This window comes from Anomaloglossus baeobatrachus, chromosome 5 (genome assembly GCF_048569485.1).
Source record: "Anomaloglossus baeobatrachus isolate aAnoBae1 chromosome 5, aAnoBae1.hap1, whole genome shotgun sequence".
NCBI lineage: Eukaryota > Metazoa > Chordata > Amphibia > Anura > Aromobatidae > Anomaloglossus > Anomaloglossus baeobatrachus.
In genome coordinates this window covers 152854269-152875531 of record NC_134357.1, presented here as the reverse complement: position 1 = coordinate 152875531, position 21263 = coordinate 152854269, and positions in this window count along the sequence as shown.

Sequence of the window (21263 nt, the reverse complement as noted above, 5' to 3'; positions counted from 1 at the left end):
CCAGAGCTCCCATCCTTCATCGTCCAGACATCTCCAAACCCTTTCTACTAGAGGTAGACGCCTCTTTGGTCGGTGCTGGTGCAGTCCTGTACCAGAAAGACGAACGAGGAAGGAAGCATCCTTGTTTCTTTTTCTCCAAGACCTTTTCTCCGGCCGAGAGGAACTACTCCATAGGGGATAGGGAGTTACTGGCGATGAAACTAGCATTCCAGGAATGGCGGCATCTCCTGGAGGGTGCGAAGCATCCATTTGAAGTATTTTCCGACCATAAAAATCTCACATACCTCCAGACAGCACAACGCCTGAACCCAAGGCAGGCCCGTTGGTCCTTGTTCTTCTCCCGGTTCCGCTTTATTATCCGCCACCTGGCCGGTGAGAAGAACGTACGGGCCGATGCCTTGTCACGTTGTATGGTTGTGTTGGAGGAGGACGAGGAGGAGCCTCGTCTTATACTACCCCCGGACAGCTTGAGGATGGTCACTCCCACTTCTTTGGACCAGGTGCCACCTGGCAAGACCCTCGTTCCCCCTGAACTACGGAATGAGGTGCTATCGTGGGCCCATGCCTCCAAGGTCGGGGGTCACTTTGGGGTCAAAAGGACCAGAGACCTTGTGACTAGGCACTATTGGTGGCCGAGACTACCCCAGGACATACAGGAGTACGTGGGAGCCTGTATGTCGTGTGCACGGAATAAGCCGTCCCGGCAGAGACCGGCAGGTCTTCTTCACCCACTGCCAGTGCCGGATCGTCCCTGGGAAGTGGTGGGAATGGACTTCCTGGGAGATCTGCCCAAGTCAGCAGGTCACAAGGTCGTATGGGTCATCACGGATCACTTCTCTAAAATGGTCCACTTGGTGCCTCTCCCACGACTCCCGACGTCACGTGCTCTCGCCACCTTATTCATTAGGCATGTATTTAGGCTGCATGGCATGCCTGACAAGGTGGTGAGCGACCGGGGTCCCCAGTTCGCGTCTCGCTTCTGGAGAGAGCTCTGTAAGCTCCTGCAGATAGAGCTGAACATCTCCTCCGCATACCATCCCGAAACCAATGGACTGGTAGAGAGGACCAATCAGACCTTGGTAACTTACCTCCGCCATTTTATCTCCGCACACTACAACAACTGGGCTAACCTCCTTCCTTGGGCCGAATTTGCCATTAATAATTCGGTCCATGAATCCTCTGGTCAGACTCCGTTCCTGCTCAATAACGGACAACATCCCAGAATCCCGGTTCCGATGCCCATTACGTCACCCGATCCTAGAGTGGAGGATTGGGCGACCGAGGCCCGGGAGATCTGGGATAACACCCAAGAGGCCCTTAAGAGGGCTAAAGACCGGATGGTGACAACGGCTGATGAGCGCCGCCGCCCTGCACCATCCTTCGCCCCTGGTGACCTAGTGTGGCTGTCCTCTAAGAATGTTAACCTACGGGTACAGGCAGCCAAGTTCGCCCCTAGGTACCTGGGTCCGTTTAAAGTGCTAGAGCAGGTGAACCCGGTGGCATACCGACTCCAGCTCCCTCCACGCTGGGCTATAGCCAACACCTTTCACGTGTCCCTCCTGAAACCCGTACGACTTAATAAGTTCTCGGGGTCCCTGACGCCTCAAACTGACTCCCCGCCCGACGACTCTGAGGTGGCGAAGCTTGTGGAGACAAAAGTTATACGGGGCAGGAGGTACTACCTCGTGGAGTGGGTCGGCCGTGGTCCGGAGCATAGATCCTGGGAATTGGAGGATCATATCCACGCCCCGGGTTTGATAGCGGCCTTCGAGCACGGGCAGGGGGGGGGGGCCTAGACGGGGGGGTAATGTTACACCTCGTGGCTCTCCTGTGGCAAGGAATGAGACAGTCTCCTTGCCTGCCACGAGCGCTCCTCCTCAGCAGCGCCGAAGGTCTGCCAGACTGCGCAGAGTGCAGGAGAAACCTCCTCAGAGAGGCAGCACAAGGGTGACACCTAGTGGTACTCCTGTTGCAAGAAATCAGGCGGTCTCCCATTCCTTGCCTGCCGCAGCTCCTCCTGCTCAGCAGCCTCGAAGGTCTGTGAGGTTGCGCAATGTGCAGAGATTTGCTGCTCAGGGAAGCAGTGAGACTCCCGTTATCTCTACACATTGTGAGACCGAGGATCCCGCCTCTATTTCCCAGAGGCAGGAGGGTGAGCATGTGCTATGCTTGGTGGATCCTGATTCGCCCACTGACGTCACACGGCTTGATGACAAGGCTGGTGACGTGGTGAATCCTGACTGGCCAGGCTGGGATGTCGTGGATCCTGATTGGGTCAAGTCCGTCATCTCCGCCTCGCGCCCGCCCTTGGCTGGAGCTACACCTCCTTAAAAGCTCCTCCTGCCATCATGGCGGCGCGCGACCGTCCTTCTATGTTTGGATGTCTGGCAGCGTGCTGCCACGCCACTGCTCAGGCATTATCTTCTTCTGTGGGCTTGGCCCTTGCTGCTTAGACAGCACCTGGTTTGCAGGCCGTGTCCCTGCCTTGCTGCTCCGGCAGTAGCTCCTTCTACAGGCCGTGTTCCTGTCCCAGGTGAGCTCCTCGAGTCTCCACTGGACTCACCTGGTTATTGAAAGCACACGTGCGTGGGCACCTCTGTGCTACCCTCGTGCCATATTCTCGTGACTTCCACTGGCACACGTGCGTGGGCACCTCTGTGCTTCCCCGTGCAACAGGTACACCGAGCCGTGTGATCCCTGCCATACAACCCACACGGGTTAGGGCAGACCGGTGTACATAGATCGTCTGTGACATTCCAGACGATCGCTAGCAGCAACCCGCTCACTCTTCACCCACCATAGCAGCGGTCCCTTACACCGCACAGTGGACCTTGACCGGCGGAAGCTGTCCATTCCCCATCTTGGCACGCTTCCCCGGGTCCCCCTCGTAACAGTTTAGACCACTATATTAATCACAATAGTGAGGTTTACCTTAATTGGTCATGACTCATGAGTGCTTTCTGGAGTGCCTGGTAGCGTGTCCCTCCACCCCTGATGTACGTTTTGCCAACACATTCTCTGAAGGGGTGTATCGGGGGGGAGACGCTGTGACTAATAAATGCTCATTCAGCCAATAACAGAACTCTCTTAGTTGAGTGAGACTACCGCCCACTTCATCGCAGCTTCACAGTGGCACATGTAGTTGTCACTGCCTACCTCTATGAAAAACTTCTGGGCTGCGCAGAGACTAGTAAAATAAAAAAAGTTTAAAAAGTTTTAAAACTTTTTTTAAAAAATAAAAGAAACCTAAAAGTTTAAATCCCCCTCCATTCTTCACCCCATTGAAAATTAAAGGGTTAAAGTAAAAATATACACATATTTGGTATCACCACGTACAGAAATGCATGATCTATCAAAATATAAAATCAACTAACCTGATTGGTAAACGGCCTAGCGTCAAAAAAAAATTCCGGATGCCACAATTACATTTTTTTAGTCGCCGTAAATTTTTGCGCAAAATGTAGTAACAAGTGATCAAAATGTAGCAAAAAAATCACGTTATTAAAAAGGTCAGATCGAGATGCAAAAATAAGCCATCACTGAGCCCCATATTCCAAAAAATGAGAATGCTATGCGTTTGGGAAAATGGCACAAAAAGTGTGCCACTTTTTTTTAACGAACTTTTGAGGGTTTTTTAACCCCTTAGATAAAAGTAAACTTATAGATATTTGGTGTCTATGAACTCATACCGACCTGAGGCATCACACTGACACATCAGTTTTTCCATCCAGTGAATACAATGAATAAAATACCCTAAAAACCATTGTGCACTTTTTTTTTGCAATTTTTCTGCACTTCGAATTTTTTTGCGGTTTTTCAGTACACTATATTGTAAAAGTCATGGTTTCATTTACAAGTACAACTAGTCCTGAAAAAATCTGGCAAGATTGACGGAAAATAAAAAACATACGGCTCTTGGAGCAAAAAACAAAAACACGGAAAATCGCCCAGGGCTTAAGGGGTTAAAATCTTAATTAAATCCACTCTGATTCAACATAGCTATACAAAATTACAGTCTACATTTTATAGCATCAAAATGGAAATAATAAAAAAAAAAAAATCAATTCTTTGTGAAATAAATCTTTGATGAAATGACCTCTATTATAGGCAAAATCCTATTGATTGCTGTATTATTGTAGGCTTGAGAAGTGCTTGATGTTTATGTGTCATTTAGTGTCATTGTTCTCTTGTAAGGTACATAGCCTTGTACACTGCTGAGAAAAACACAGGGCTTTGGTTTAATATTATATCAACCACTGCTATCGTTCTTCTCAGCTTCAAAGACAGTCATTTTAAAATTTAATCAGCAACTTTATCATTGCCTGCAGGCGGAAGGTAGAAGCGTACCGCACATTGTCCGGCCTCTCATAGAACTGTTCCTCAATCACTTTTTAGACTTTTCCATTTTATCTTGATTTTGAAGGAAATAAAGGAAATATAATACATGTGAGCTGAAAACCATTTTTATTTTCTGGAATTGTAAATCTCCTAAGACTTCAATCTGGAATACTAAACTTTGTTGCCTAATTCAGCAAGATTATTTCTTATTAGGATTGTACCTATATCCTATTGGAAGCTATATTTCTGGTAAAAATTTCTTAAAAATTGACTCAAGTTCAAACATCTCTTTTTCTTTTATACAGCTCTATTACCTTTTTTTCTTTACATGCATTGACCAAAGGCAATTACTTTACAGCTGACATTTTCTTCAGGCTAACATATATCATATTGGTTTTGTAGGTAATACAGAAATATCTTTGGCCATTACACATGTCTACCCTATATTACAAATATTACAAATGTTACCCATTACACATGTCTTTAATGAGAAGAGACATGAATGAGAAATGATTGCTTGTTTGAGTAAAATTACTGAATTATGTGATTTCTGCCACCACTGATACAAAAGAGTTCTGTGGATCTCAACTGATTGGCAAAAAGGATTTTACAAGATTCTTAAAATTCTGGGTCTTTATAATAAGTTTTTTCTGAATTTTAGAATAAATGAATAAGCATATAAAAGTGCAAAAGTAAGTTGAAATGTATTATTTTAATTAATTATTGTTGTAAAATTGTATTAGACTCTATATATATATACATATGTTAAAGAAATTGCTCTCCAAGAATGTAATCAAATAGCCCTGATAATATAATTCAAATGGAACGCCGTCCCAGTCATATGTTAGGATAAGCTACATCTCAAGAAACACAGGTTCAAAGATGTGTGTTTCAACTGATAGAAGACCAATATCGCAAGCACCAGAGATGAGCGATCCGGATTGGCAGAGATCGGAAAATGTTAAAATCGTACAACCATAGAACATGACCGGCCAACGTAACTTCAGGCAGAGACTGAGCTACAGCAATGAGTGGTGACATCACTCAGGTTAGTTGCAGTCCCAGCTGACGGTTCCCACGGCCCTCCACCTCTGACCACAGGTAACCTGACCTCAGGAGACCTCAATGAATTCAGTGACCTAACCTCTTATAATCACTGCACCAGGGCAATCAGGATGTGCCAGGTAAAGTGCCAGAATTATTGCATTTAATAGATGTGGCAATCCTGGGCAGCTGCAGGCTGCTATTTTTAGGTTGGGGGGCAATAACCATGGGCCTCCAGCCTGATAATACCACCCCCCAATTGTTGGGCTTTTTCTTGTCTGGGTATTAAAATTGGAGGGACTGCACACCATTTTTTAAAATTATAAAAATAAAAAAGCTGCATGTGGTTCCTCCTATTTTGATACACAGCTACAATAAGTGCATGGCTGGGGGGCTGCAGCCTGTAGCCGTGGCTTTATCTGTGCTGGTATCAATACAGGGGTGGACCCTATGACATTTTTTGAAATGTATTTTATTATTTTACACTATTATAAGAACACAGACAGTATTTGTGATTCAAACCAATCACAGATGGTGTTCCAGAGGGTGGGGTGTGGTCCAACGTCATCCATTCAGAGATCCCGGTGGAAGAGGAAAGCAGGTTATATGAATGAGGGATAATTATTGGCCTCGGAAATTGTGCTGCAGCCGTTGGGAGACTTGGTAAGTATGTACTGTTTTAACATTTTTTATTTTCTTTCTTTTACAGCCCTTTACACCATTTTACAAGACATCACTGTTGCCTCCCACTGAAGTTAATGGGTTCGACAAGGATCGACGATTGGATCTGTGATCTCAAGCGGGTTCGGCGATCCTGAACCGACTCGATCCTTGGCAGGATTGCTCATCTCTAGTAAGCACACATACCTCTGTCAGTCAGTCAAGAAGTGTTTGACAGGAAAATAAAAAAATCTTATCACCTGACTGAGTACAAAGGATTTTTTTCTCTCCAGCCTCAGTCATCTGTATTCAGTCATCTGCCAACTCTACTAGTTTTATTTTTTCGATACAGCTCCTCTATCAGATAAGACACAGGTCTCGGGAGCGGTGTTTCTTCAGACTGACGCCAGTTTAACATTAGACTAGGTTGGACTATCGCTTGAATTACATAACGGAAGCTATTTTATTACATTAATGGAGAACGCCTTTAATGTCTAAGTAGATAGAAGAAGGAACATAAGCACAGAAAGCACAAAAATTTCCATTTCAGGACAAAATTCCTCAGATAACTGAATTTTCACAGCAAATGTTGCTTTTCCCAATGATACACTGTAAGCATTTATATATATATATATGTACAAATATATACAGTACAGACCAAAAGTTTCTACAGACCTTCTCATTCAAAGAGTTTTCTTTATTTTCATGACTCTGAAAATTGTAGATTCACATTGAAAGCATCAAAACTATGAATTAACTCATGTGGAATGAAATACTTAACAAAAAAGTGTGAAAAACTGAAAATATGTCTTATATTCTAGGTTCTTCAAAGTAGCCACCTTTTGCTTTGATTACTGCTTTGCACACTCTTGGCATTCTCTTTATGAGCTTCAAGAGGTAGTCACCGGAAATGGTCTTCCAACAGTCTTGAAGGAGTTCCCAGAGATGCTTAGCACTTGTTGGACCTTTTGCCTTCACTCTGCGGTCCAGCTCACCCCAAACCATCTCGATTGGGTTCAGGTCTGGTGACTGTGGAGGCCAGGTCATCTGGCGTAGCACCTTATCACTCTCCTTCTTAGTCAAATAGCCCTTACACAGCCTGAAGGTGTGTTTGGGGTCATTGTCTTGTTTAAAAATAAATGATCGTCCAACTAATTGCAAACCGGATGGAATAGCATGCCACTGCAAGATGCTGTGGTAGCCATGCTGGTTCAGTATGCCTTCAATTTTGAATAAATCCCCAACAGTGTCACCAGCAAAGCACCCCCCACACCATCACACCTCCTCCTCCATACTTCACGGTGGGAACAGGCATGTAGAGTTTATCCGTTCACCCTTTCTGCGTTGCACAAAGACACGGTGGTTGGATCCAAATATCTCAAATTTGGACTCATCAGATCAAAGCACAGATTTCCACTGGTCTAATGTCCATTCCTTGTGTTTTTTAGCTCAAACAAGTCTCTTCTGTTTGTTGCCTGTCCTTAGCAGTGGTTTCCTAGCATCTATTTTACCATGAAGGCCTGCTGCACAAAGTCTACTCTTAAAAGATGTTCTAGAGATGTGTCTGCTGCTAGAACTCTGTGTGGTATTGACCTGGTCTCTAATTTGAGCTGCTGTTAACCTGCGGTGACTCGGATAAACTTATCCTCCGCAGCAGAGGGGACTCTTGGTCTTCCTTTCCTGGGGCGGTCCTCATGTGAGCCAGTTTCTTTGTAGCGTTTGATGATTTTTGCATTTGCACTTTGGGACACTTTCAAAGTTTTCCCAATTTTTCGGACTGACTAACCTTCATTTCTTAAAGTAATGATGGCCACTCGTTTTTCTTTACTTAACTGCTTTTGTCTTGCCAATACAAACTCTAGGAAAAGACCGAAAAACTTCAATATAGGGGAGGGATCAAGTGTATAGACCAAAAGGACCAAAAAACCCCTTAAAAATACTTTATATTTTATTTAATGCTTATTAAAACATACCCCAAACAAAAACAAAACACACATAGACGGGACATAAATTCCAATAACCGCCAGGAAAGTAGAGGACCCCTTCACTCAGGAGGTCACGCTGGCTAGCACCAGAAAAAGGGAAAATGCACGTCCCTAGTACATAGCAATTAATACTGCCTATTGAAACAGTCAGATTGTATATAAATATCAAATCTAGATTGGTTTGAAACAGTCAAATAGTGTATGAATATCCAATCCAGATTTAGAAAGTGCAACCAGGGTATGGCCAAACGAACCCTATAGAGGCCCTGCCTTGCCGCGGAGGTTGGCACCCTAAACCTAAGCGCTGTGGCGCCCCCACTCAACGAAGACTCACCCTGCTTTCCCTTCGCTGGTCTTATTGTGCAGCTAGTCTGGGAAGGAGGAAGTGAGGGACGGTTGCACTTTGCAGAAAATACTCAAGGGAAATCTCATACAATCATGTTTTAATAAGCATTAAATAAAATATAAAGTATTTTTAAGGGGTTTTTTGGTCCTTTTGGTCTATACAATACAAACTCTAACAGTCTATTCAGTAGGACTATCAGCTGTGTATCCACCAGACTTCTGCACAACAAAACTGATGGTCCCAACCCCATTTATAAGGCAAGAAATTCCACTTATTAAACCTGACAGGGCACACCTGTGAAGTGAAAACCATTTCTGGTGACTACCTCTTGAAGCTCATCAAGAGAATGCCAAGAGTGTGCAAAGCAGTAATCAAAGCAAAAGTTAGCTACTTTGAAGAACCTAGAATATAAGACAAATTTTCAGTTGTTTCACACTTTTTTAAGTATTTTATTCCACATGTGTTAATTCATAGTTTTGATGCCTTTAATGTGAATCTACAGTTTTCAGAGTGAGTCATGAAAATAAAGAAAACTCTTTGAATGAGAAGGTGTTTCCAAACTTTTGGTCTGTACTGTCTATATATATATATATATATATATATATATATATATATATATATATATATATATATATATATAAAAGAGAGATATAATATATATATCATTTTTTTAAACAAATCATTTGTCTTTCGACAGCGCAGATTGGAAGATTGGAATTTATTATAATAAAGCATTTATTTTAGTGCTTATACAAAGAAAAATGTTAAAAATAAGACTTTTCTAGTTTAATACGTTGAGGAAATGTATGCCATAATATATTTTTTGAATTCTCCATTATATCAACATGTTGTATGTGGGGATTCTGTTAGCCTTACTATATCGCATAGCAAAGATGTTCAGTTTTAGTGAGTATTGTTTAGGATCCAGATAGAAAAAAAAGTACCTGAAGTTTTGGAAGTTTGATTTAATTATATTAACTGATTTGGATGTATTATAATTAGTCAAGCGCAAGAGTGCTCGGCATTGCTCATTACTTGATCGAGCATTGGATGCTTGTGCACTTCCCTTGCTTGGCAGAGTATCGTGGGTTCTCATATATTTCATTTGTGAAACAACAATGGAAAGGCTTGCTTCACCTGATGTGTCTGGGCACCCCATGGAGAGACATTCCCATTCCCTGAATGGCTCTCAATAAGGAGAAGGCAACGTTTTCGGATGTAGTGTGTCAAAGGAAAAAAAACAAAAAACGTCCTCCCTTTCCTTTGCTGTCTTTATGGCTGGCTGTATGTGGGTGGAGAGATGAACAGCATAATCATTGACATTCATTATACTCGTTGCTCGTTACTCGAGTTGAGCACTTTTAGAGCGTTTGACCTGCTCAACTTGAGTACCGAGCACCCAAGCATTTTAATGCCCACTAGTGATGAGCGAGTATGCTTGTTACTACTCGGTACTCGCACGAGTATCACTGTACTCGGGCTACTCGGCGGGGACAGAGTAATCTCGCGATACTCGTGCTGTACTCGTGGTCTTCATCCCTGCATGTTGGTGCTCTTTTGAGAGCCAGCCCTCATGCAGGGATTGGCTGGCAGACCACTGCAATGCCACAGCCCTGTTAGTTGTGGAATTGCAGTGATTGGCCGGCCTGCACAGCGTGACCGAGCCTTTATACCGGCGGGCGCGCTGTGCTCTGCACACAGCCATCCAGACAGTCAGTGCAGGGATAGTGTTGCTGCTTCAGGGAAAGGTTTGCGGCCCTTTATAGTTATTTCCGTAGCAGGGCTGCAAACAGTGTGACCAGAAGTCCTTCTCAGGACTATTATAGTTGTATACAAGCAGGCAGGGTATAGCCAGGTCGGAGTACAGTAGCAGAGTCCTTCTCAGGACTATTGTTGCTGTATACAGGCAGGGTATAGCCAGGTCGGAATACAGGCTAGTGACCAGAAGAGTCCTTGTCAGGACTATTGTAGCAGTATACAGGCAGGCAGGCAGGCAGGGTATATAGCCATTCCTAGTGGTGACCGTATACCAGCCTTCATCATATCTGGGGCTGGTGTACACAGTCTAAAACAGTCCTGATAGTGTCAGACTTCTCAGCAATTGTCGCTCCTAAAAACCTGTTAGGTTCTTAGTGCGTCCGTGCTTGCATTTAAAAAATGCACGTGTGTGCCTGTCGGTGGCAGCGTACAGGTGCACGTTTTGCACAAACTATTATATAACGCACAAGTCTAGTGAATAATACACGTCAGTCAGCAGTGTCTGATAGTGTCAGACTTCTCAGTAATTGTCGCTCCTAAAAACCTGTTAGGTTCTTAGTGCGTCCGTGCTTGCATTTAAAAACCGCACGTGTGTGCCTGTCGGTGGCAGAGTACAGGTGCACTTGTGTGCGCTTTGCACAAGCTTGAATATAACGCACAAGTCTAGTGAATACACGTCAGCACAGCATTGCAAAATGCGCAAGGGCGTTGGCAACGAACAAGGAAGTGGACGTGATGGTGGTGCAGGCAGAGGCCGAGGTCGTGGGCAAGCTCTAATTTCGCCACAACAAAGGGCCACATCTAGTCGCTCGCACGTCCTGTCCCAAATTCTTGGGGACCGCAGCAGTACACCGCTCTTGAACCAAGACCAGTGTCAACAGGTTGTTAGTTGGATAGCGGATAATGCTTCCAGTCAGATTGGCACCACCACAAACACTCTGTCTTCCACACGGTCAAGTGTCAGTAGCCGTGATACTGCACCGCACATTTCAGAACCTGATCCTCCTTCCTACCACAAGGCTGAGTACACGTCCTTGGACATTACTGATCCCACACTTGGACACTTGGAAGAGCTGTTCACGTTTCCATTCGCACATTCTGGCCTCTCGCCAGCTCATGTTGAAGTGGGTCATGAGGAGATCGTATGTACAGATGTCCAAATATTTGAGCAGCCACGTTCTCACAAAGTTGGCAACGTGTCTCAACAAGGGGTGGACGATGATGAGACACAATTGTCAGGAAGTCAGGAGGAGGAGCAGGGTGCGGAAGAGGAAGATGACGTGGTGGATGATCCAGTAACTGACCCAACCTGGCAGGAGGATATGCAGAGCGAGGACAGCAGTGCACAGGGGGAGGGAGGCGTAGCATCCCAACAGGCAGTAAGAAGCAGGGTGGTGGCTCCAGGCTGAAATCAGGCAACCGTTCCCCGGAACAACAACACGACACAAGGTGCCTGTACAAATGTTAGGTCTTCCCGAGTCTGGCAGTTTTTTAAGTTGGCTCCAGATGATTCTAAAAAGGCCATTTGCAACACCTGCCATGCCAGCATCAGCAGGGGTACCAAAACTAGCAGCCTGACCACCACCAGCATGATCAGGCACATGTCAGCCAAGCACCCAACTTTGTTGGAAGTACAACAGAGTCGAGGAGCAGTGCTTGCTGATGTCACTGCTACGTCTTTGCTTGTTGTGCATGCGAGCCAATCCCCTGTCCATGCTGCCTGCGAACAAGCCTCCTCCGGTCCTGCACCTGCAGTTGCCTACGCAGAAATAAGACCATTATCAAGCACGTCCTTGTCCCAGCGCAGCGTTCAGTTATCCACTCAGCAAACCTTTGAACGCAGGCGCAAATACACTGCCAACGCCCCACATGCCACACTTCTAAATGCTAGCATTTCGCGACTGCTTGCGCTGGAAATGTTGCCTTTTAGGCTGGTGGAGACAGAAGCATTCCGCGACCTGATGGTGGCAGCTGTCCCACGTTACTAGGTCCCCAGCCGCCACTATTTCTCCCGGTGTGCCGTCTCCGCATTGCATAACCACGTGTCACAAAACATCACACGTGCCCTGAACAACGCTGTTTCACCCAAAGTCCACCTAACTACAGACACGTGGAAAAGTGCTTGTGGGCAAGGACGCTACATCTCGTGGACGGCACACTGGGTTAATATTGTGGAAGCTGGGACCCAGTCTGAGGGAGGGACGGAACACGTCCTTTTCACACCAAGGTTTGCAGGCCCTACCTCAGTCAGGGTTTCACCCACACTCTACAGCTCCGGAATGTCATGCTCTTCAGCCTCCTCCTCCTCCTGCGCATCCTCATCCACTTTACCCTCCACACCAGTCCCAAGCTGGAAGCACTGCAGCACTGCCTCGGCGAAGCGGCAACAGGCTGTGCTGAAGCTAATCTGCATAGGTGACAAACCCCACAATGCAGAAGAGGTGTGGACAGCTCTGAAACAGCAGGCAGATCACTGGCTCACACCTCTGAACCTAAAGCCAGGAAAGGTCGTGTGTGACAATGGCCGGAACCTGGTGGCGGCTTTGAGGCGAGGCCAGCTGACACATGTTCCATGCGTGGCCCATGTGCTCAACCTCGTGGTTCAGCGGTTTCTAAAGTCATACCCAGAGCTGTCTGATCTGCTGGTAAAAGTTCGCCGCCTGTCTGCACATTTTCGAAAGTCACCTACTGCTTCAGCCGGCCTTGCCGGCTTTCAGCGCCGTTTGCATCTTCCGGCTCACAGACTGGTGTGTGATGTCCCCATGCGTTGGAATTCAACTCTGCACATGTTGGTCAGGATATGTGAGCAGAAGAGGGCAGTTGTTGAGTACCTGCATCACCTAAGCCGTCGGGAAATGGGTCAAACTCCACACATAACACCTGAGGAGTGGAGATGGATATCCGACCTATGTACCATCCACCAAAACTTTGAGGACTCCACCAAGATGGTGAGTGGTGATGACGCCATTATTAGCGTCACCATACCGCTTCTCTGCCTTCTAAAACGGTCTCTGCTCAAAAACAAACATGATGCATTGCAGGCGGAGCGCGATGAGTTGGAGCAAGAAACAGTAGTGGGTGTGGGTGATAACACACAGCCCAGCCTCGTCTCATCACAACGTGCAGTGGAGGACTATGACGAGGAGGAGGATGAAGACATGGAGCAACTCTCCGGCCAAATTGAGGATATGACATGCACACCAGTCATATCCTCGGTTCAGCGTGTCTGGCCAGAGGACAGGGTAGATGAGGAGGAGGAGGAGGAGGAGGAGGAGGACAGCATGTTCAGTCATTGTGTTGGTCAGGATACTGAAGTACTGGCTGTTAAGAAACAGCAAAATGGAGAGGAAGGATCCAGCACAAATTCCTTGTTGATAAAAAGTTTTTCTTATTCTTTATTGAAGTTTTAAAAGCAAAAACAAAAGGAGACCGAAGATGGGAAACACTGGCTGTTAAGAGTCTGGCGCACATGGCTGACTTTATGGTAAGCTGCCTGTCTCGTGACCCTCGCGTTAAGAACATCTTGGCCGACAATCATTACTGGTTGGTAACACTGTTAGACCCACGCTACAAGGAGAACTTTGTCTCTTATTCCCGAGGCGGAGAGGTCAGCCAAAATGCAGCAGTTCCGGAAGGCCATAGTCACGGAAGTAGGCAAAGCATTCCCCTCACAAAACGCTAGTGGCATAGGTCAGGAATCAGTGGACAACCAAGGCGTACAGCCGAGAGGGGCACAAGTCCAATCCGCCAGAGGTAGGGGAACAGTCTTTAAGATGTGGGACAGTTTTCTCAGCCCCTCACGTACCACAGCCCCTGAGGTGCGGGGTAGTGCCACAAGAAATCCTAAGTTTGCCCAGATGCTCAAGGAGTACCTTGCAGATCGAACAACTGCACTCCGACATTCCTCTGTGCCTTACAATTATTGGGTATCCAAGGTGGACACGTGGCATGAATTGGCTCTCTACGCCTTGGAAGTCCTGGCCTGCCCTGCTGCTAGTGTGTTGTCAGAGCGTGTTTTTAGTGCCGCAGGTGGAATCATTACAGATAAACGCACCCGCCTGTCAACTGAAAATGCTGACAGGCTGACTCTGATCAAGATGAACAAGGGTTGGATTGGGCCAGACTTCACCACACCACCAGCAAATGAGAGTGGAATTTAAAGTTTGTAACGGGAATTTGCCATGTACCTCCACTCACCCATGGGTACACACTTCTGGACTTTGGATAATCGCTGGACTGCTCCTCCTTCTCCTCATGCGCCACCATGATGACCGTTACAATAGTTAGGCCTTTGTTTCAGGTATACCCCCAGTGGTAAATTTTTTCGCCCATTCTTTCAAAATGGACATTACAACGACAGGAGACCCGCTCCTTTGCAATGGGAACAATGTTTTGAGGCCCTCATGCACGTCTCTATCCAGGGACAATGTGGAGCCTCCCAATTTTTGGCTGCCCTGCCTAAGGGCTATACTACAATAGACCCACTTCCTGACAATGGACACTTCAGGTTTACAGGCCCTCATGCACGTCTCTATCCAGGGACAATGTGGAGCCTCCCAATTTTTGGCTGCCCTACCTAAGGGCTATACTACAATAGACCCACTTCCTGACAATGGACACTTCAGGTTTACAGGCCCTCATGCACATCTCTATCCAGGGACAATGTGGAGCCTCCCAATTTTTGGCTGCCCTGCCTAAGGGCTATACTACAATAGACCCACTTCCTGACAATGGACACTTCAGGTTTACAGGCCCTCATGCACGTCTCTATCCAGGGACAATGTGGAGCCTCCCAATTTTTGGCTGCCCTGCCTAAGGGCTATACTACAATAGACCCACTTCCTGACAATGGACACTTCAGGTTTACAGGCCCTCATGCACGTCTCTATCCAGGGACAATGTGGAGCCTCCCAATTTTTGGCTGCCCTGCCTAAGGGCTATACTACAATAGACCCACTTCCTGACAATGGACACTTCAGGTTTACAGGCCCTCATGCACGTCTCTATCCAGGGACAATGTGGAGCCTCCCAATTTTTGGCTGCCCTGCCAAAGGGCTATACTACAATAGACGCACTTCCTTACAATGGGCACTTCAGCATTACAGGCACTCATGCACGTCTCTATCCAGGGACAATGTGGAGCCTCCCAATTTTTGGCTGCCCTGCCAAAGGGCTATACTACAATAGACCCACTTCCTCAAAATGGGCACATTAGACTCAATAGGCCTTCATGTACGTCTCTTCTCAGGGACATCGAAGTGCCACACAATGTTTTCACGTAAAATCTTTCATGTAATCTCCAAAAGTAACATACACCAGCTCTATCTCACTATTGGGTATGTGCCCTTAACATTTCCGCCATGAAAATTCATTTTGGTGTCATTTTGGAAGGTTTTCTGGTGAGTCCGTAAAAATGGCGTAAAACGCAGACAAAATTGTTCACAGCTGTGACTTTTGAGTGATAAATGCTTCAAGGGGTCTTCCCCATGCTGTTGCCATGTCATTTGAGCACTCTTCTGAGACTTTTGTGACATTTTTAGGGTTTCTACATGCTGCCGGGGGTCATTTCATAAAAATACTCGGGTCTCCCGTAGGATAACATTGGGCTCGGTGCTCGGGCCGAGTACACGAGTATCTTGGGATGCTCGGCCCGAGCCTTGAGCACCCGAGCTTTTTAGTACTCGCTCATCACTAATGCCCACCCATGTCTAATTATATGTCTATTAGATGTGATGTAAACTGCATCTATCCGAATGGAAGCTTTTGATGTGAACTGGTTCGTGGAGGTATTAAAAAAATTTTTTTTCTATTTTTTAATTAGCTGTTTTTTTCAAACTTCTTTTTTTTATACTTCCTTTTTTTCCTACCTACACTTATTTTCTTTTCCTTAATATGCTTATTTATTTATGGAATAACTCAGAAATATCTCCACTGTTAGCCTTTAAGGGGTTGTCCTATCTAATTCATAAGTCTGCAGTCCCTCTATTTTTCACTCTCACTTTATGTGTCACTCTGTGTGACTGCAGACTTGGGAATTCTCACTTTGTGCGCACTGTGAACTGTGAGGAACCAGAGCCGGGAACTGTGGTCACTTGGCTGCGAATATGTGATATTCATACTCCCAGTCATAATCTAACTAGTTTGGCGCAGCCTCACTAAATGCAAGTGTGTTGACTGTTGAGTGAGGCCACAGGCCTCTAGTCTGGCCGGGAGTGTACATTTCACATACTCGTGGCCACGTGATCGCCGTTTCTGGCTTTGACACCCGCAAATCCTAACAGCACACAGTGCATGTGATGTGAGGATTCATAAGTCTACAGTCACATAGAGTTTGGGGATAAAGAAAAAAAAAAAAAAAAAACACGGTATCGGCTGCGCTGCTAGGAAAGTTCATAGAGATGATGGTATTATTTCAAAAGTTTTTATTTGTTTGCAGGTCTGGCGGCTGAGCGCTCCACGTGAACTATCGATCGTGTGAGCGGCCGCCTGGGCTGGAAGTTCCTGCGGGCTCCAGAGGACGTGTTCCCCGCTGATGCTTTAGTGGTATACCCGGGATCTCCCTTCGGCTGTTTCCCCAGCGTTGTACCTGTTGTACAACAGAATCAGGTGAGTGTGTCCATCACACTGTTTCCAATTTTTTTATCATCGGTTTTACACAGGAGCGCGCCTTCTTCTTTTTTCTTTACAGTCACATAGAGTGACACAGAGTGACTGCAGACTTAAGGATTTAGATCGAACAACCACTTTAAAACACAAGCTTTATCACTGTTTCCTCATAACAGCACTCAACAAATCTCTGTAAATACCCACTCAGCCAATTGTCTGGCTACAGGAGTGACCCGAGTCTGCAATCTATTGGTTGAGTAGTCTATTCTATTGTGTCAAGATGGGACCAATAAATATAGACTATTGGAAGTGGCTATGCACTGGAATGGATACAACCCTCAGGTTGAGTATCACTTATTTTTTAAGCAGTCAGAGCACTTGAAAAAGATAATATTTATCTGCTGGACAACAATTTTTTAAATCAGATTTGAGAAATATTTTTCATAAAAAAATAGGATGAAATATTAAGTAGTATTAATTGCTAACAACATTTTTCACAGTGAATAACCAATATAGTATAAAGAGCAATATTTAAATCATTTTAATGAATCATTAAATTGGAAATATCAACTGAATTGCTGAAATGCTAAGGAGTAAAAGTTTTACAAACTATATGACAAGTGCATTAATTTACACTAAACATTTCTACACTTCCTAGTGAGAAACTTACCATCTGCTCCTACAGAAACACTTTAGATTTGTCTTTTAGCTTTAATTTGACAGCAACTTGTGTATATTACATTAACTTTTAACTTTATATATGTAAACGAATCAACACCCAAAATCTTGTGTTGCAATTTGTCTTATGAGGCAGTTGTTAGTGTCTAGTATATTTGGAAGAAGATAAAAGCATTTTCTTCTTTGAATACTAAATTTTAGCTTGGTGAATGTAAAAGTAATTACCCCGAATGTAATTAACAAATCAATTTAATAACTTATGGAATCTTGCACTGATCCTCACTTACAATTTGTATTATACCATTGTATCATAATTACAAATTACAGAATTTCCATAACTCCTCAACTCTAATGTCTGACAATTTTTTGCTAGTGTAATGTTAGCGCAGAACGTTGGTGTTGTCTATACAACAGGCACTTACAGCAATCCCTCAGATCACAGACTTCCAGAGTAAAGGGTGCTTTACACGCTGCGACATCGCTAGCGATAGCTAGCCATGTCGTGAGCAATAGCACTCGCCCCCTTCGTTTGTGCGACATTTGGTGATCGCTGCCGTAGCGAACATTATCGCTATGGCAGCGTCACACGCACATACCTGTGCAGCGACGTCGATGTTGCCGCCAAACAATCCCTCCTTCAAGGGGGAAGTGCGTTCGGCATCACAGCTACGTCACCGTGACGTCACTGAGCGGCCGTCCAATAGAAGCGGTAGGGTGGAGATGAGCGGGACGTAACATCCTGCCCACCTCCTTCCTCTTTGCCGGTGGACGCAGGTAAGGAGATGTTCGTCGTTCCTGCGGTGTCACACATAGCGATGTGTGACACCTTAGGAACGACGAACAACATTGTACCTGCAGCAGCAACGATATTAAGGAAAGGAGCGACGTGTCAACCATTTTTGGACGATTTTGCGATCGTTGATCGTCGCTCCTTGGTGTCACACGCTACGATGTCGCTACTGGCGCCGGATGTGTGTCACTAACGATGTGACCCTGACGATATATCGGTAGCGATGTTGCAGAGTGTAAAGCACACTTAAGGCTTGTCATAAAGCATTTTGCTAAACATGGCAGAGGAACTTCTTGGCTGTCAAACTTTATGCAGGGATCTGGAAATTGAATACAAATGCATAGCCAGTTATAACTTAGTAAGAGTCCAGAAGATTTATCAAAATCAAATATAGTGTATTCCAGTTCAGGAATCCAGGCATTAATAATTTCACTAGTCAGTAGCAGAGATGAGCGAACCGGTCGCGGTTCGGCTCGAGTTCGGTTCGCCGAACGGAGGTCTCGTTCGAGTTCGGTTCGGCGAACCACTCGAACTGCATAGGAAACGATGGCAGGCAATCACAAACACATAAAAACACCTAGAAAACACACTCAGAGGTGTCCAAAAGGTGACAAACAACTCACAACACAACACAAACACATGGGAAAGTAACAAGGACATATACTCATGCAAAAACAAAAGAGCTGGACAAGGAAAAAGAGCAGGAGACACAGATATATGAGTATATGCAAGGAAACATCGATGCCATTACTGTGCAACTTAAGCCCTGCTCATTTTAGGCTTCCAATCTGGATAAATTGCCTGAGCTTGCCACGTATGCCTTGGGGATCTTGTCCTGTCCTGCAGCCAGCGTTCTCTCGAACCTGTCTTCAGTGCTGCTGGGGGTCTGCTGGCAGATAAGCACACGCGTCTGTCAACTGACAATGTGGACATGGCTCTCAGAGGACTTTACTTCCCCTGGGTCATCCAGGGGAGGCGAAAGGCACGCGTATTTTTGAGAGTGCTTCATGCAAAGCATATTTTTCATTTTGAAAAGGTGGATCAACTGATGCCAGTCAAGTGGGGTGTGTGTGGCCCAATTAGTGGAAACGAGGGAGACTGTGGTTGGAGTCCCCTCGCTTTGTTTCTAAAAGAACCAAGATGAACAAGTCATGGCTCTCAGAGGACTTTTCTTCCCCTGGGTCAGCCAGAGGAGGCGAAAGACATGCGTATTTTTGAGAGTGCTTCATGCAAAGCATCTTTTTCATTTTGAAAAGGGGATCAACTGATGCCAGTCAAGTGGGGTGTGTGTGGCCCAATTAGTGGAAACGAGGGAGACTGTGGTTGGAGTCCCCTTGCTGTGTTTCTAAAAGAACAAAGATGAACAAGTCATGGCTCTCAGAGGACTTTTCTTCCCCTGGGTCAGCCAGGGGACGCGAAAGGCACGCGTATTTTTGAGAGTGCTTCATGCAAAGCATCTTTTTCATTTTGAAAAGGGGGATCAACTGATGACAGTCAAGTGGGGTGTGTGTGGCCCAATTAGTGGCAACGAGGGAGACTGTGGTTGGAGTCCCCTCGCTGTTTGTTACATGATTGTTGAAGTGCATGACATGCCTACGAGGTTTTGTTTCGGCATCTCAAACTTGTTGGCTACAGAAAGGCTGCCTTTACACCCTTTTGTCACCGAGGATTTTCGAGACCTTATGCCCATTGCAGTTCCCCTAGAGCCGATGGCCATTTGCCACTCCTTCTCCAAGAAAGGGGTGCCCGCGCTAACACAGCAGGTCACACACAACATCACCGCTTCCTTGAGAAACTCTGTGTGTGACAGGGTGCATTTCACCACAGATACTTGGAACAGTAAGCATGGACAGGGGCGTTACATGTCGCTGACTGGGCACTGGGTAACTATGGTGATAGATGGAGAAGTGTCTGCTTTACAGGTCTTTCCGTCCCCACGAGTTGTGTGTTTAAATCCTTCCTCTGTATGTACAAGTTCCTCCACTGCTTATGCCTCATCAACCTCGTGTTGTTCCTGCACCTCAGCCCAAACCCTGTGTGGTCAGGCCACCCTTCCTTGTAACTGCACCCAAGGAATCCCACACACCTCCTTACTATGCTGGCAGCAGAGCTCAAGGCCATCAGGCGGTCAAATGTTTACTTTGAAATGTAGGGGAAATGTGAGACACCGCTGAGGAGTTGTGGACGGTTAGCTCTGTAGAGTGAGACCGAGTTTCATCAATGGTTGTCTCCACTCAACCAGCAGCCAGGGAATGTCAGGTGCGACAATGATGCTAAACAGTCTTCAGCCCTTCTTCAGGGCAGTGTGACACACGTGCCTTGTATGGCTCACGTGTTGAATCCGAATCTCCAGCAATTTTTAAAAGACTATCCCGGCCTACATGTCCTTCTGTCGAGGGCACGGTGTAACGCCTGCCTGGATCGACACACTCAGACGGGCTGTAAAGGATAGGCTAGAGGGAACCCACTCACCAAGCTGGACCCCCAGAACCCTGAAACCCTTTAATCCCTATACAGTGATGTTGAATGACACAGGGCCCAAGTTGATCAATACCTGTGGAAGGCTGCAGTTCCAGAGAATAGTAGTCATGCAGGGTCAAAACATTAATTGAGGAAGAGGAACAGAATGGGAGGGACAGGACTTAATCAGAAAACAAGCAGAGGTGAAATGCAAATCGGCCAACGAGGTACCTAAACAGAAAGCAGGAAAAGTAGTCAGGTAACAAGCACACAAACTCATAAAACTAAACTGGGGGTAACAGAAACCAGAGGTTCATAGCTATGTCTGGCAGTGAACTTCAGACAGGAGGGGCCTAAAAAAGGGTGTTGTGTCTTCCCATTGGTTGTAGCTGAATGATGGTACTTCATCTGTGAGATACCCAACACCTGCATTCAGCCTGTGGTTCTGCATCTGTCAAGGTAACGCATCCCAGTGGGTAAGCATAACCTGTGTCCACCTGCGCCGCTGGCGTCGACTCCTCTCCCATCATCAGCACTATGCACGAAAGGAACACGTTGTCACCTTGTGACAGGAGTACAAATTGATGTAGCGGACTAC